This window comes from Alligator sinensis, unplaced genomic scaffold (assembly GCF_000455745.1).
Source record: "Alligator sinensis unplaced genomic scaffold, ASM45574v1 scaffold363_1, whole genome shotgun sequence".
Lineage (NCBI taxonomy): Eukaryota > Metazoa > Chordata > Crocodylia > Alligatoridae > Alligator > Alligator sinensis.
Genome location: NW_005843317.1, coordinates 128,133 through 141,139, shown reverse-complemented (window position 1 = coordinate 141,139; position 13,007 = coordinate 128,133). Strand labels below are relative to the sequence as shown.

The window sequence follows — 13,007 nt, the reverse complement described above, 5'->3', positions numbered from 1 at the left end:
CATGCACCCCTAGTGTGGTTGAGCAGGGCCAAAAATGATAATGCCCGAATAACCAGGTGGGCCCTGGCCCTGCAACCTTTCAAATACTATATCAGCCCAGGAAAAATAACACCATAGTGTATGTCTTATCCAGGAGTGAGGCCAAAGACAAATTGTCGGACATAGCAAACCAGGCAACAAAGAAACAATGGACACAGTAGGAGACTAAGCCAAAGACTTGGAGCACCCCAAGGTATTTTGAGGGTGGGTTTGTCCCCCAGGGGGACACAAGCAGAGGCCCCAGAGCACCCACCCATGGCGAGACCCGAGGCAGGGTTGACCCACCCGAAGCAAGAAATGAAAAGCCCTAAAAATGGGACACACTTACCATTTTCAGGAGCAATGGAGCCACACTGAGACGAACTGCCTGCACGGTTTATCAGCCACTTTTATTGCCAGCTGGGAATAGTGCCAACAGATGATGAAGTCAAGAATTGCCAACCAGCTGATTTAAAAGCCAGTGGCAGGGAAATGGGGGGGTGGGAGGGAGGGAAGCAGTAATGCCAGAGCCAGAAGGCTTAGCAGTGGGCCCGACGGAGACCCACAGGAGGGGTCCTGGCTCCATTGAAGGAAGGAATCAACCATCTCAGCAGGGCAGTTAGGCCAAGGAAGATGGCATTGAGGGATCTCGAGGGCCACAGATGCCAGACCCTTGAGTGGGGCGGGCTCAGGCCCCCTGCCACAACTATTCCTTTCTTCTCTTTCCCCCCCCCCCTTTATTATTGCTGTTTTGGAGAATATGCAGATCTCAAACTGGGGAAGGAGTCTTCGAGCAACCCCCGGGTCAAGAGGATGATCTGAGGCAGCGCAGCGGACCGCTATGCCTCAAAAGGAGGGCAGACACAGTGGCGAGGATAGTCCCATGTCCCATAGTCATCTAGGGTGAAGGGACACTGAGAGACGGGCAGATTTAAAAGAGAGCAGGCGATGATTTCAAGGGATAGGCCAGCAACCCATAATCCGGCCGTCCTGAGGGCAGGCGTATGGCTGGAGTGTAGGGGAGGTGGAGCCCCAAAAATGCCTGCTAAGGGCAGCACCCGGTCTGCGAGGAACCATGAGAAAGAGCCTCACCACCAAAGAAAAGAAGATCAAGTTATGACAGGCGAGTGTCGGGGCCTCCCTCGGAGGTGAACATAACCGAATGTCCAGGCCCCAGGGACACACGCTGCGGCCAGCACTGGGTGCATGCTCTAAGGTCGTTAGAGAGCGCCTGTACGAGGCCAGGCGGGTGCAGGGCTATCTTAGCTCTTTGCATTAGAATCTCTCTCATATTTTTCTGTAATCCAGAAACAAGTGAACATGAATAGCTGGTATTTTCTGAGGGGGCCTGGAGTCTAACATGGTCCCTGTGACTAAACTGCCTAAAACTATGCCCGACCCATCCAACAAGGGTATGCCTCTTTCTAGTTCATGGGCAAGAAGGAGGATCACACTGAAGACAGTAGAAATGGCACGGAGTGGGAGATATGGGATATGGAAGTGTGGCTTCAACATTGCATGCTTGTTGCAGACTCTCTAGAAGTCGAGGCACGGATCCAAGTGTTCACCCTCCATCTCTCTGCACTCGTAACTTGTGTAAAAGAGGGAAGACAAGCTTTCATTTGTCTGATCATATACTTTAAACAGCTAAGAGAGTCTCCCATCTACAATTGTATATGAAGCCGACTACAGCTGAGTGATGCAAATCAGAAGTCAAGGTTAGAACTGGAATTAAAACCAATTCTTGAATTTTAGTGCAACCCTGTGCAGGCATGCTAATGCTGGGTGATGCACTGGATTTTGGGTCCTTAGGGTGCCAGTAGCCCCTCCAACATGATTAGCCCCTCAGGTGCGATTAGAGGTCTGAAGAGCAAGCCATATGAAGAAAGACTGACAGATATGGGACTGTTCAGCCTAGGAAAGAGAAGGCTTTGGACGGATTTGGTGGCAGCTTACAAATGTATCAGGGGAGAGCATGCATGCTCTAAGGTCGTTAGAGAGCGCCTGTACGAGGCCAGGCGGGTGCAGGGCTATCTTAGCTCTTTGCATTAGAATCTCTCTCATATTTTTCTGTAATCCAGAAACAAGTGAACATGAATAGCTGGTATTTTCTGAGGGGGCCTGGAGTCTAACATGGTCCCTGTGACTAAACTGCCTAAAACTATGCCCGACCCATCCAACAAGGGTATGCCTCTTTCTAGTTCATGGGCAAGAAGGAGGATCACACTGAAGACAGTAGAAATGGCACGGAGTGGGAGATATGGGATATGGAAGTGTGGCTTCAACATTGCATGCTTGTTGCAGACTCTCTAGAAGTCGAGGCACGGATCCAAGTGTTCACCCTCCATCTCTCTGCACTCGTAACTTGTAAAAAAGAGGGAAGACAAGCTTTCATTTGTCTGATCATATACTTTAAACAGCTAAGAGAGTCTCCCATCTACAATTGTATATGAAGCCGACTACAGCTGAGTGATGCAAATCAGAAGTCAAGGTTAGAACTGGAATTAAAACCAATTCTTGAATTTTAGTGCAACCCTGTGCAGGCATGCTAATGCTGGGTGATGCACTGGATTTTGGGTCTTTAGGGTGCCAGTAGCCCCTCAGGTGCGATTAGAGGTCTGAAGAGCAAGCCATATGAAGAAAGACTGACAGATATGGGACTGTTCAGCCTAGGAAAGAGAAGGCTTTGGACGGATTTGGTGGCAGCTTACAAATGTATCAGGGGAGAGCATCAGGGGCTAGGAAAACAGCTATTCACTAATGTGTCCCAGGGACAAACCAGGAGCAACAGTCAAACTTCTAGAGAGCAAGAAGGGAAGGGACCCACGCACCCGCCGTTGGTATTACTCACTTGAGCAGGGTGGAACAGGATCACCCTCAAGATGTGGACAGAGGTGATGACCAAAATGCTCCAAACTGAAATGCACTGGGACATGGTTCATAAAGGAAAAAATAGTTCCTTTGAGAAGAACAACTTAAGCTAGCTACAAACCTGAAAGGGCCAGTTTGAACCTGGAAGCTTGGAGGGAAGAAGGGGGCAAGTTAGACTTGAGCAAGCTGGAAGAGAGGAGTAGAAAACACTTAACCCCTACCCAAACCCACACTTCCTCCCAGAGAACCCAGGTGTCCTGGATCTTGCTCTGCAGCCTCCTGTATCACCCTCCCTGTCCCCCGTCTGATCAGGGGTCTCATGGTGTGGGGCTAGTCTAGCAGGGGAAGAATCTCAGTGGTATGCCAGGACCCAGAGTGGGAAGTGGTGGCTGGATAAAGAGGCAGGCTGTGCCTTCTGCTCTGGCCCTGCCCGGCATCATCTCTGTGTAGACATAACCAAAAAGAACAGGCCGCAGGACAGGCCTTCCTTGAGGGCCATGCTATTTTGAAGGGTTTCTGCCAGTTTTGGAAAGCATGGGCTTATATGCATGTGAAACACTTCAATTATTATGCTTGTCCATACCCAACAGCACAGACAGACATAACACTTATATCCCTAGCAAGGGATACAGATATGAAGATGTTCTGCTGTAACTGTTACACCTTTGTGGTCCTTCAGTCCTATAAGCGTAGCAGAACATTGTGGACTTTACCTCGGTTTCATCCTGAGTCAAAGTTAGAGGAATTTAGCCCACCTTTGTTGCAACTAGATTTTAGGCATAAAACAGTTACAGCTGATGCCCACTCTTCAGTTAAAGGCATTTCTTACCTTCACTACCTAAACAGCAAATGTCATAAGAAGGAAGGTAACAGTCCTGATCTCTGGGGAACTCAAACTCAAACTCAAAAACTCAATAGAGTCACAATACCACAGAAAAGTAGGGCTTGCACGGCCCTCAGGAGATCATGTCTGTTGCACAAACGGCTAGTTTCGTGCCCCTGGAGGCTTGTCCAATCCAGCCCTAGGGGAGAGTCACACACACAGGCTAGGTCTAATTTCAAATTTATTGTTTGCAAACAGATCGACTAGGGAGTTAATTTACTCAAATCAGAGTCGACCCCAAACAGAGTCTGGGGTTCCTTTTTATAGCCAACATAAACAAAAGATTCTAACGTGTCGCGTAATTATTGGCAGCCCAAGTATTACGTCTTAAAACATATGTCTAGCAGGTACATGTTCTATGACGGTTTACATACATGTCTCATTTACATCTTAAGTCTCCTCCTTGGGGCTGTCCATAAGTCCGTCTCGGTCATCTTCTGTCAGGGTCTGAGTTCTTCACATCAGCATCTTTCCCTGTCCCTCTTCGCTTATCTCTCGTAAGGAGTTATTTATTGCATCTGTTCCTGGCTATGTCTGCAGAAGTCTAGTGCTACTCGTAAATCTATCATTGGCCTACATGCCTTAGCAGAAGCAAGTGTGATAATATGCAGAAGCAATTATGTAGTGAAGTTAAACAGTTCTCAGCTGTGAAGCCTTTGTGTAAGGAGATGAGACATTTTTACCACACAGCTGCTACACAAACGTTATTGCAAAATCATAATGACTAGATTATAACATATTTTTACCACATGTCCTAGTTTAAGCCTTTCCTCATCTGTCCTCTCTCCCAGGTTTCTGAACCTTTTGGTTGCTCTCTGCTAAACACTTCCTAATTTGTCCGCTCCCAAGTCACAGTCCATTACTTATAAGTGGGATGTTGTAACAGGGGGCCAATCTACCAATGCCCTGCCCACCTGTTCTGGGCCAACTGCCTGCCTTCTTATCCAAGTAAGATGTTAATTAGGTGGGAGGCTGCCCATTTCTTGCCCTGATACCAGGGGGCGCTATCTGCAGCTCCATTCCTCCCCTACATCGCAGGGCAAGCCTCGCAGATGGCATCCATGGATCTTACCATTACCGGCCCCACAATCCTTCAATCAGGACCCCTCTAAGATCCCTCCATTCAGGAGGCCTACCCCACTCATTCTGGGCTACCTAGCTCCCTGAAACTATTTCCCCTCTCGGGCATTGTCCCCCTAGGACCTTTGGCCACGCAGGCCCTGGCCCCACCTCCAAGGCCAGTCAGGCCTGGGTGTCCCTGGCCCTTTTGACCATTCTGGTCCTGGCCCCAGAATTGGCTATTCAAAGGTACTCCAAGTCATGCCTCTGCACCTTCAGCACACTCTCTCTGGGGTCCACCCTCTTGCCCCTACTAGGGGTAACCCACCCAGTTGTGGGCTGGGGTTAAGGCACCCCAACCCACCTTCTATCAGGATGGTAACTGGCCTGGTATTTCCTGGGGGCTACCCCACCACTGAGAGCTACAACTGCACAACCCAGCAGAGTGCAGTTGTAGGTCATGTCCAGGGCCAGGAGCCTCCTAGCCATCCCCCACAGCTCCTACCCTTACCTACAGGATGTTGAATGCAGCCTGACCTACCAAAAGCAAACTGCTCTGTTTATATAGGTGGCCAAAGATCTAAAATGGCCGCCGCAATCATGCACCTGCTGGCTGCTTAGCTCAGTTCTTAAAGTGGCAGGCACCAACAGTGCCCTGCCACAGATGCTCTCTGGGATGGTGCCAGCACCCTCCCCTCCAGGATCATTCTCAGTTTCCCTTTTTCCTTTCTGGCACTGTCTGTGCTTTTAATGTCCTCCACGAAGGCACTGGCACCAAATTCTGCTGCTCGCTTCCTGATTCAGACTGCTTACAGCATGCTCTGCAACACCTTGATAAATGGCTACACACAGCAAAGGCTGGAAGCAAAGCAGAACTGAAAGCAGATTCACCAAGTTTCATTGATATCACACTTGTGTTATGCTCCAATACATTCCTTCCCAACATGGGGCAGTTGCTAGAATCTCCCTCTCCCTCTCATCATAGGTGGTTTAATGCATGGGCCAGCTGGGCCTGTGTCCAGGGGCCCCTGCCAAACAGGGGCATCCAGATGCCTGGAGGGCAGGCTCAGTGGGGGAGAGGAGGCAACTTGACATGAATTAAACTGGTGGCCAGGTCAGTTTCTTTGACCCTGACTTTGTATTTTTGTTTGCATTTTGTTTCAAACCGGCTCTGTGAGCTGTTTCTACTGGCGTTCTTAGCCTCAAGTCGTGTTCTCCCATAGTATTATTTCCCCAAATGAATACATCATCAATATAAACCATAGTTCCATCAAGACCTTAATAATATGTTATACCTTTCTGTGAAATACTTCAGGAGCAGAACACAGCCTGAAAGGAAGCCTATGAAAGCATTACCTTCCAAAGGGCATATTGAAAGTACATAATGTAGTGCTATTCTTTTCTAGGGGGAACTTGCCAAAACCCAGAAGAGGTATCCCAAGTGGAGAAATATTTAGCTTTTGCAACATTGCCAAAAACCTCTTCCCTGGTGGGAATGGGAAAATGCTCCCTTTTGATGTACCTGTTAATTTGCTTAGGATCCAGACACAATCTCAAGGATCCATCTTTTTATTTATTTTTTTTTTCTATTCTGACCAGTGAATGAAGCCAAGTAGGTGGTTGCTCTGCTTTTTCTCTTATGTCTATTTTAACTAATCTATCTAATTCCTTTTTCAGTTGCTCCCTTAGTACAAGGGGAGCATTTCTTGGAGCATGTATGGTGGGAGTATTTGGTTCTCTTAATTCTTTTTTGTACTCAGTTGATAGTTCCCCTATGCCTTGAACTACATCATAAAACTCTTCTTCAATGTTCTTGCTTTCCAGTCCTTCAAGGGCATCCGTTCTCGTAATGAAAGCTACAGTTTCACATGTTTGCAACCCAATAATTGGCACTAGCTTTCCTGGCACTGTTACAAACTGAATTTTTACTATAATACCCTTGTGTCTGACATGCAGTGAGCAAACGCCCTTGGTTGCGATCATGTTTCCAGGGTTCCCTGGGAGGGGAGTTGAGGGTAGTGGTTAGAGCAGAGAGAGCTGGGAACCTCTATGCCTCAGATCTCTGGGATGTAAGTGCTGGGTAGTAGTTGGAGCCAGGTGGGAGGGTGCCCAGGTGCCTGGATTCTCTGGAAGGGGAATGGGGTGTAGTGGTTAGTCCAGGAGACACCTGGGGTCTTGGGAAGGGGGAGGAGAAAAGAGTTGGGGCAGTGGTAGGAACATGGACCCCGGGTGCCTGGGTTCTCTGGGAGAGGAGTGATGGGTAGTGGGTAGAGTAGGGAGCATGGAAACCTCAGTTGTCTCGGAGGGTAGTGTTGTGGTTAGAGCAGGGGAGCTGGGAGCCCTGGGATCTTTGCTGTCTCAAACAGCAGTGCTGACAAGTGGTTAGAGCAGGAGGGGTTGGGAGCCCAGACCCCTGGGTTCTTTGGGTGGGGAGTCAGGTGTAGTGGTTAGCCCAGGGGTCTACACATGCCAGGCATGGGATAACTCTTGGCGGCATCCTTTCTGCCCAGCCTGCAGCCACGGGGCTGGAAGAAGCGTCCCCTTGGTCCAAAATCCCTGCTCTTGAGACGTTCCCTCTCCTTGTCCTGCTTCTCTCTCCCTCTGTGCATCTCTGGGAGGCTTTTCACCAGGTGTCCCTCGAGCTCCGGCTCCTTGAGGTGCTTCCTGGGTGCGTGAAGCAGCAGGGAGCCTCAGGGTGCCACAGCCTGGGCTCGGCGGGGCGTCCGTGCAAGCGGGTCCGTTGTGCCCTTGATGGGTCTGGTTTTAGCCACGGAGGGAGCTGCGGAGGTCACGGCTGGTCTGACCCCAGTTCGAGGCAGCCTCAGCTCTCCCAAAATTGGTGCCAAAGTCCCACAGCTCTTGCTACCGGTGGCATCGGCCCAGTCCAAACAGGGGGTCAAAATTCTTCCCAAATTTGGAGCAGGGGCTGTGGCAAAGGCACTGCCCCTAGTGGGGGATCTGTGTGGCTTGAGAGAGACCCCCAGCCCTATGCTCTGCCCCTTGCCCCAGCTGGGGGCGGGGGGGACCCTGTGAGAGCAGGGGGCTGGTTTGGCACAGACTCCCTGCCTCAGTTTCCACCCCCAGGATGGCAGCCCAGGGAGGAAAGGGTTAAGGTGTGCCCAGAGAGTTCTGGTCCTCCACAGCCACCAGAGTGGAGGCGGAAGGACCACTGAGTCCTTCACCAGAGTGGCAGGCAGGGGGATCATAGAGTTGTAGTCCTCCAGAGCCACCAGAAGAGCTGCAGGGGGAGCATAGAGTCACGGTCTTCTAAAGAAGCGGAAACGGAAATTGTTGTATTAAGTGGGTCATAGGCACTGCTTCCAGCCCGGCTTGCATGGAAGTGACATCACGGTCAGGGGGCGGGAGCAGAGAGGGTTCATATCCGTGGGATACAGGAAGCAGGGAGCAAAGTCCCGTACCGTATTTCTTTACCTATATCACGCACCCCGTTTAGAAGAAATGCCTCTCTTTTAAGGGCAGAGCCCCGGTACCGTATTTCTTCACCTATAAGATACTCACGTTTACAGGACACACCTGGATTGTGGGGACCCCGTGTCCTCACTTGTGGCTGTAGAGCCACCGTACCATATTTCTTGGTCTAAACACACTCCTGTCTATAAGGCGTCCCGGTACCATATTTCTTCACCTATGATATGCTCCCTTTTATAGTACGTGGCTGGATTTTGAGCACTCCCGTGTCAGACCCAGCACCCACGGTGCTGTATTTCTTCATACATAATACGCTCCTGTTTATAGGACATCCCTGGATTTTGGGGAAAGCGTCCCAGTCTTATCATGGTGTGATGGTGCCCTACACCAGTATTTCTCAACCAGTGGGATGCGTGGGTCCCACTGGTGGGACACGAAGGTCATCTATTTATACCCTAAAACCTGCAGGAAGTGATACTAACCAATCAGAAACCAGTCCCTTGCCCAGTTGCATAATGGGAAACACCAATAATGCACAGCAGGTTCAGGTCTGGACGTTTCCAGGTCCCCCTTGCCCAGTGCTGGGGGTGACCACTAAGGTCAAGAGCAACCTTCTCCATAACAGCCCTGTGGGGCTGGGCTACGGGCCCCAAACCAGCTCTCACCCAGGCCTGGAGGAGCCAGGGGGAAGAAATGTCTCTGGGAGGACTTGCCCTGCTCCATCTGCCTGCAGATGCTGAATGACCTGGTGTCCATGGAGTTTGGGCACAACTTCTGCCACAACTGCCTCCCTCGACATTGGGATGGTACCTTCGTTCAGGCAACCAGGTGTCCTGAGCACCAGCGGCTAAGTGCCAGGGCTCGGGCAGTGCCAGACACCAGCTCAGGAGCCTGGGGGAGAAAATCAGGGAGGTCCCATGGGATGAGATGGAGCCAGTGACACCACATGGACCAGGCTGGGGAAGGGGGCAGGGTGTTTTCCCCCTCCAGGAGTCTTGATTCAAGCTCTGGGGGGGACACTGGCTGCCTCAGGGAATGGGGGCCTTTTCCCTCTAGGGGTCCCAGCCCCAATTTGCAGGGGGGAGGGAATTGTCAGGCCACAATTCCCCATTCCAGTCCCAGCTTCCCTTTCAGGAGGGGTCAGTGAACCTGAACCACAGCCCTGCTCCCAACCCAATGCAGACTGTAAGGCTGAACCAGGCGAGGCTCCTGGCGCTGGAGTGGAGGGGGACTGAGCTGCTGTCTGGAGCAGGGGGTGGGGGGAAGCCCTGTTTGCCTGGTGTCCAGCCTGGTGGCAAATCCTTCCTGATGAATTTCCACCTCCAAAAACACAGGTGAGTGGGGGCAAAAACCTTGCCCCCCACCTCTCCCCTCAAACTGGGGATGAAACCCAGCTGGCCTAGCCCTGCCACCCCTGCTCTGTCCCATATCCCAGTCCTCCCCCAGAGCTGGAGAGAAAACCTGGGAGTCCTGGCTCTATGTCTAACCCACCAGACTCCCTTCCCCTCCCCTTTCACAAGTCAGGAGAGAAACCAGGCATCCTGGGAGCAAGCGGAGTTGGAAAACTCTCCCAAATGAGTCCTTTCCTTTGAATCTTGAGTGTCGCTCCACTGCAGGGTGAGGAAAGACCCACATCCCAGTTAGTCTCCACTCACAACTCATTCCTTTGCTCCTACCTCTTCGTCACCCCTTGCAGGAGGCTGTGGACCCATCGTGAATGGGTCCGAAAAATAACCCCATGGGCAGGGGTTGTGTGTCAAGCTGGAGACTGTGATGATGTGGGTGTGGATATCGGGTGAGCCCTTTTGGGTCCAGGGCCAGGGCTAGGGCTAGGGTTAGGGTTAGCATTAGGGTTAGGTCTAAGTTTATGTAAGTGGCTTGTGGTTAGTGACAGGAGGTCTGCAGATGGGACCCAGCCTGGCGGTCCAGGGGGTTGATCCTAGGAAAGTAAATCCTGAAGGGATCTGAGAAATTCATCTAGTGTATTAATGTCTTAATTGAACCCTGCCAGCCACGTGTCTGTCCAACCTGCTCTTGAAAGCATCCCAATATGTTGATCCCACAACTTTTCTTGTCCGCCTTTGCCCATGCTTGACACCTTCAGAGGCAGAAGCTTCCTCCTAATCTCCCTCATCTGGGGCATCGCTCCCCTCCAGCCAGTGAAGCTCGTCTCCATCCCCTCCAGTCAGGTATCCAGGCTGTAGCCGTATTGGTCTAGAGACAAAAGGAATCAGAACGTGTGGCAGAGGTGATATCTCTTCTTAGACCAACTTAAAATTTGCAACAACAACAAAAAAAAAGAAATAAATAAAAAAAAGATTTATTTATTTATTTTTGCAAATATCTAGTTGGTCTAATAAAAGCTATTTCCTCTCCGTTCAGGTATTTGAAGCATATGCAAATCCCACGTCCATCTCCTCCTCTCCTGACTAAATCACCCTGGTCCTTTTCACTGTCTCTCACCGCGGGCACCAATAATTTTTGCTGCTCTGTTTTTCCAACCTGGCCACATCTTTCTTCAATTGCAGGGCCCAAAACCGGACTCAGTACTCCAGGGGAGGCCTCACCAGTGCTGCATAGCCTGGAAGACTCGTTGGATTTGCAAGCAGCAGACAAGGCTCTTTGGGTAGATGCGATATATTTTCTTAGACAGGTTAACAAGTTGGCGAAATTGTTCTTTTGCAAGTTTTTGGGCACAAACACCTGTCTTCAGGCAGAGGGAGAGTGGCTTTGATTTGCAAGCAAGATGCCTGTTAATGCAACCCAGGCTTTTAAAAAAAAAATTTTTTTTGCAAGAAGACTACCCTGCGGGCTCCTGGCCGCTGTCTGCTGCAAGCTCCTGGTCCTTCTCTGCTGCGATGCAGCCTGGGCAGACATTCCCCAGGTTCTTTGATATGATGGGGAGGGCAGCCTGGGGGAAGGGGGCGGCTGGAAGGGGAAGCACAGGATGAGGAACAATGGTTTTCCCTGGGATGGGAGGGCAGGGGTCTTTCCCCTGCTTTGCATCCCCGGCAGAGGAAGGGGCTGGGGACTGGGCAGGACCCAGCCGGGGAGCTCCCGCCCCGGAAGAAGGAGGAAGGAGCAGCGGGAGCAGGACGGGGGAGCTCTGCAGCCGGGATCCCAGCTGTGGGCCCGGGGATGGGGGTGAGCACGGCCGGGGCTGTGGGTCAGGAGTGAGGGGCAGTGGCAGGTCTGGGGGGAAGGGGCTGAGGGTCTGGCAGGGCAGGCAGCGGTGGGTGCCATGTTAGTGCTGGGCAGGGGCAGGGCACCGCGGGGCCGAGCTGCACTATTTACACCCCTACACCCAGCTGCCGAACCGGTGGGGCATGGGGGAATGGTGTGGGTGGTGGAGACGAGGTGTGGACCCATAGGCAGGTCAGTGCAGGGGGTTGTGGGGTCAGGCAAGGCCTGTCGCTGTAGGGCAGGGGCCTTATTGAGACCCTGGAGCATGCGGGCTGGGGGCCAGGAGGGTCCATCAGGGAGTGGGGTTGGCTGCACCTCGGGGCAGGTGGGGCCTGAGCTGCAGTGGAGTCAGGGGAGCTCCCTGGCGCCATCAGTCCAGGCTGTAGCCCCACTTTGCCCGTCACAGGAGAGATTCATCTCATCTCCTTCCTGCAGATGCCCCAGGAGACGGATGCTGCTGACAGGTCCTGCACGTGAGTGGCAGGAGAGTGACGGCTGGGGCAAAAACTCCTGTGACAGAGACCATGGCTGCTGAGCCAGGGTCGGAGCCCGCTCTGAGCTCCCTGTTCCCAGCACTGGCCCCGGCCCCGGAGCTGGCTCTGGACAATGAGCTCCCCATGCCGGAGACGTGGCGACGGCGCTTCCGGCGCCTACCAGGATGCCAAAGGGCCACGCGAAGTTTGCAGCCGCCTGCGGGAGCTGTGCCGGGGCTGGCTGGAGCCCCAGCGCCGCAGCAAGGAGCAGATGCTGGAGCTGGTGGTGCTGGAGCAGTTCCTGGCCGTCCTGCCCCGGGAGATGCAGAGCTGGCCGTGGGGGCGCTGCGTGGAGACCTGCGCCGAGGCGGTGGCCCTGGCCGAGGGGTTTCAGCTGCAGCAGGCGGAGGACAAGGAGATCCAGGTGAGAGCGCTTTGCCCCCACTTCAATGCTGCCTTCTCGTCTCTGTGTGTCTGGGGATGTTTCCTCCCACCCCCATTTCTCCCAGCGACACGGTCATTTTGTCCCCAGGTCACGGTGCGTGTGAAGGTCGAGGATGCAGCCTCGGACAAGATGACGCCCACGGAGGCATTGCGGGAAGCTCTTGACTCCTGGCCGGAGCAGCCACAGCTGCATCCTGAGCACGTGGCCCAGGAGGAGGCCGGATGGGGTGAAGCCCCAGGGCCCCCAAAGGAGCTGCTGCATGTCCCCAGAGACGAGCTCCCAGCTCAGCAGGAGTCAGGTAAGATGCTGGCTGCCGGCCTGGGTCTGGTGCCTGAGTTATCCTTCAGCATTTGGGGCAGGAGGCTCGAATCTCCACCCTGCCCACGACAGGGCTGCAGCATTTATAACCATGTGGCTGGGCTGGGACAGAGCTCTGATCTCTTTTATGGGGCAGGAGCTGATTTCAGGGCCCTGATCTTTCTCACTGCATGTGTGCAGCACCCAGCAGAAAGATCCTTTCCCCTGGCTGGGCCCTGTACCACGGTCACAATCAGCGGTTGTGGTCCGATCACGCCTCTCGTGACCTCTGTGCTCGAGAACAGGCCAGCGCAGGTTTTCCCAGCGACTTTTTGGCTGGTTCCCCTTT

The 13,007-nt window shown here is 52.6% G+C and overlaps 1 pseudogene; it reads left to right on the top strand.

Moving 5' to 3' along the window:
- Positions 1–11,083: 11,083 nt before the first annotated feature.
- LOC102370125 overlaps positions 11,084–13,007 on the top strand; it is a 12,825-nt pseudogene continuing 10,901 nt past the window's right edge.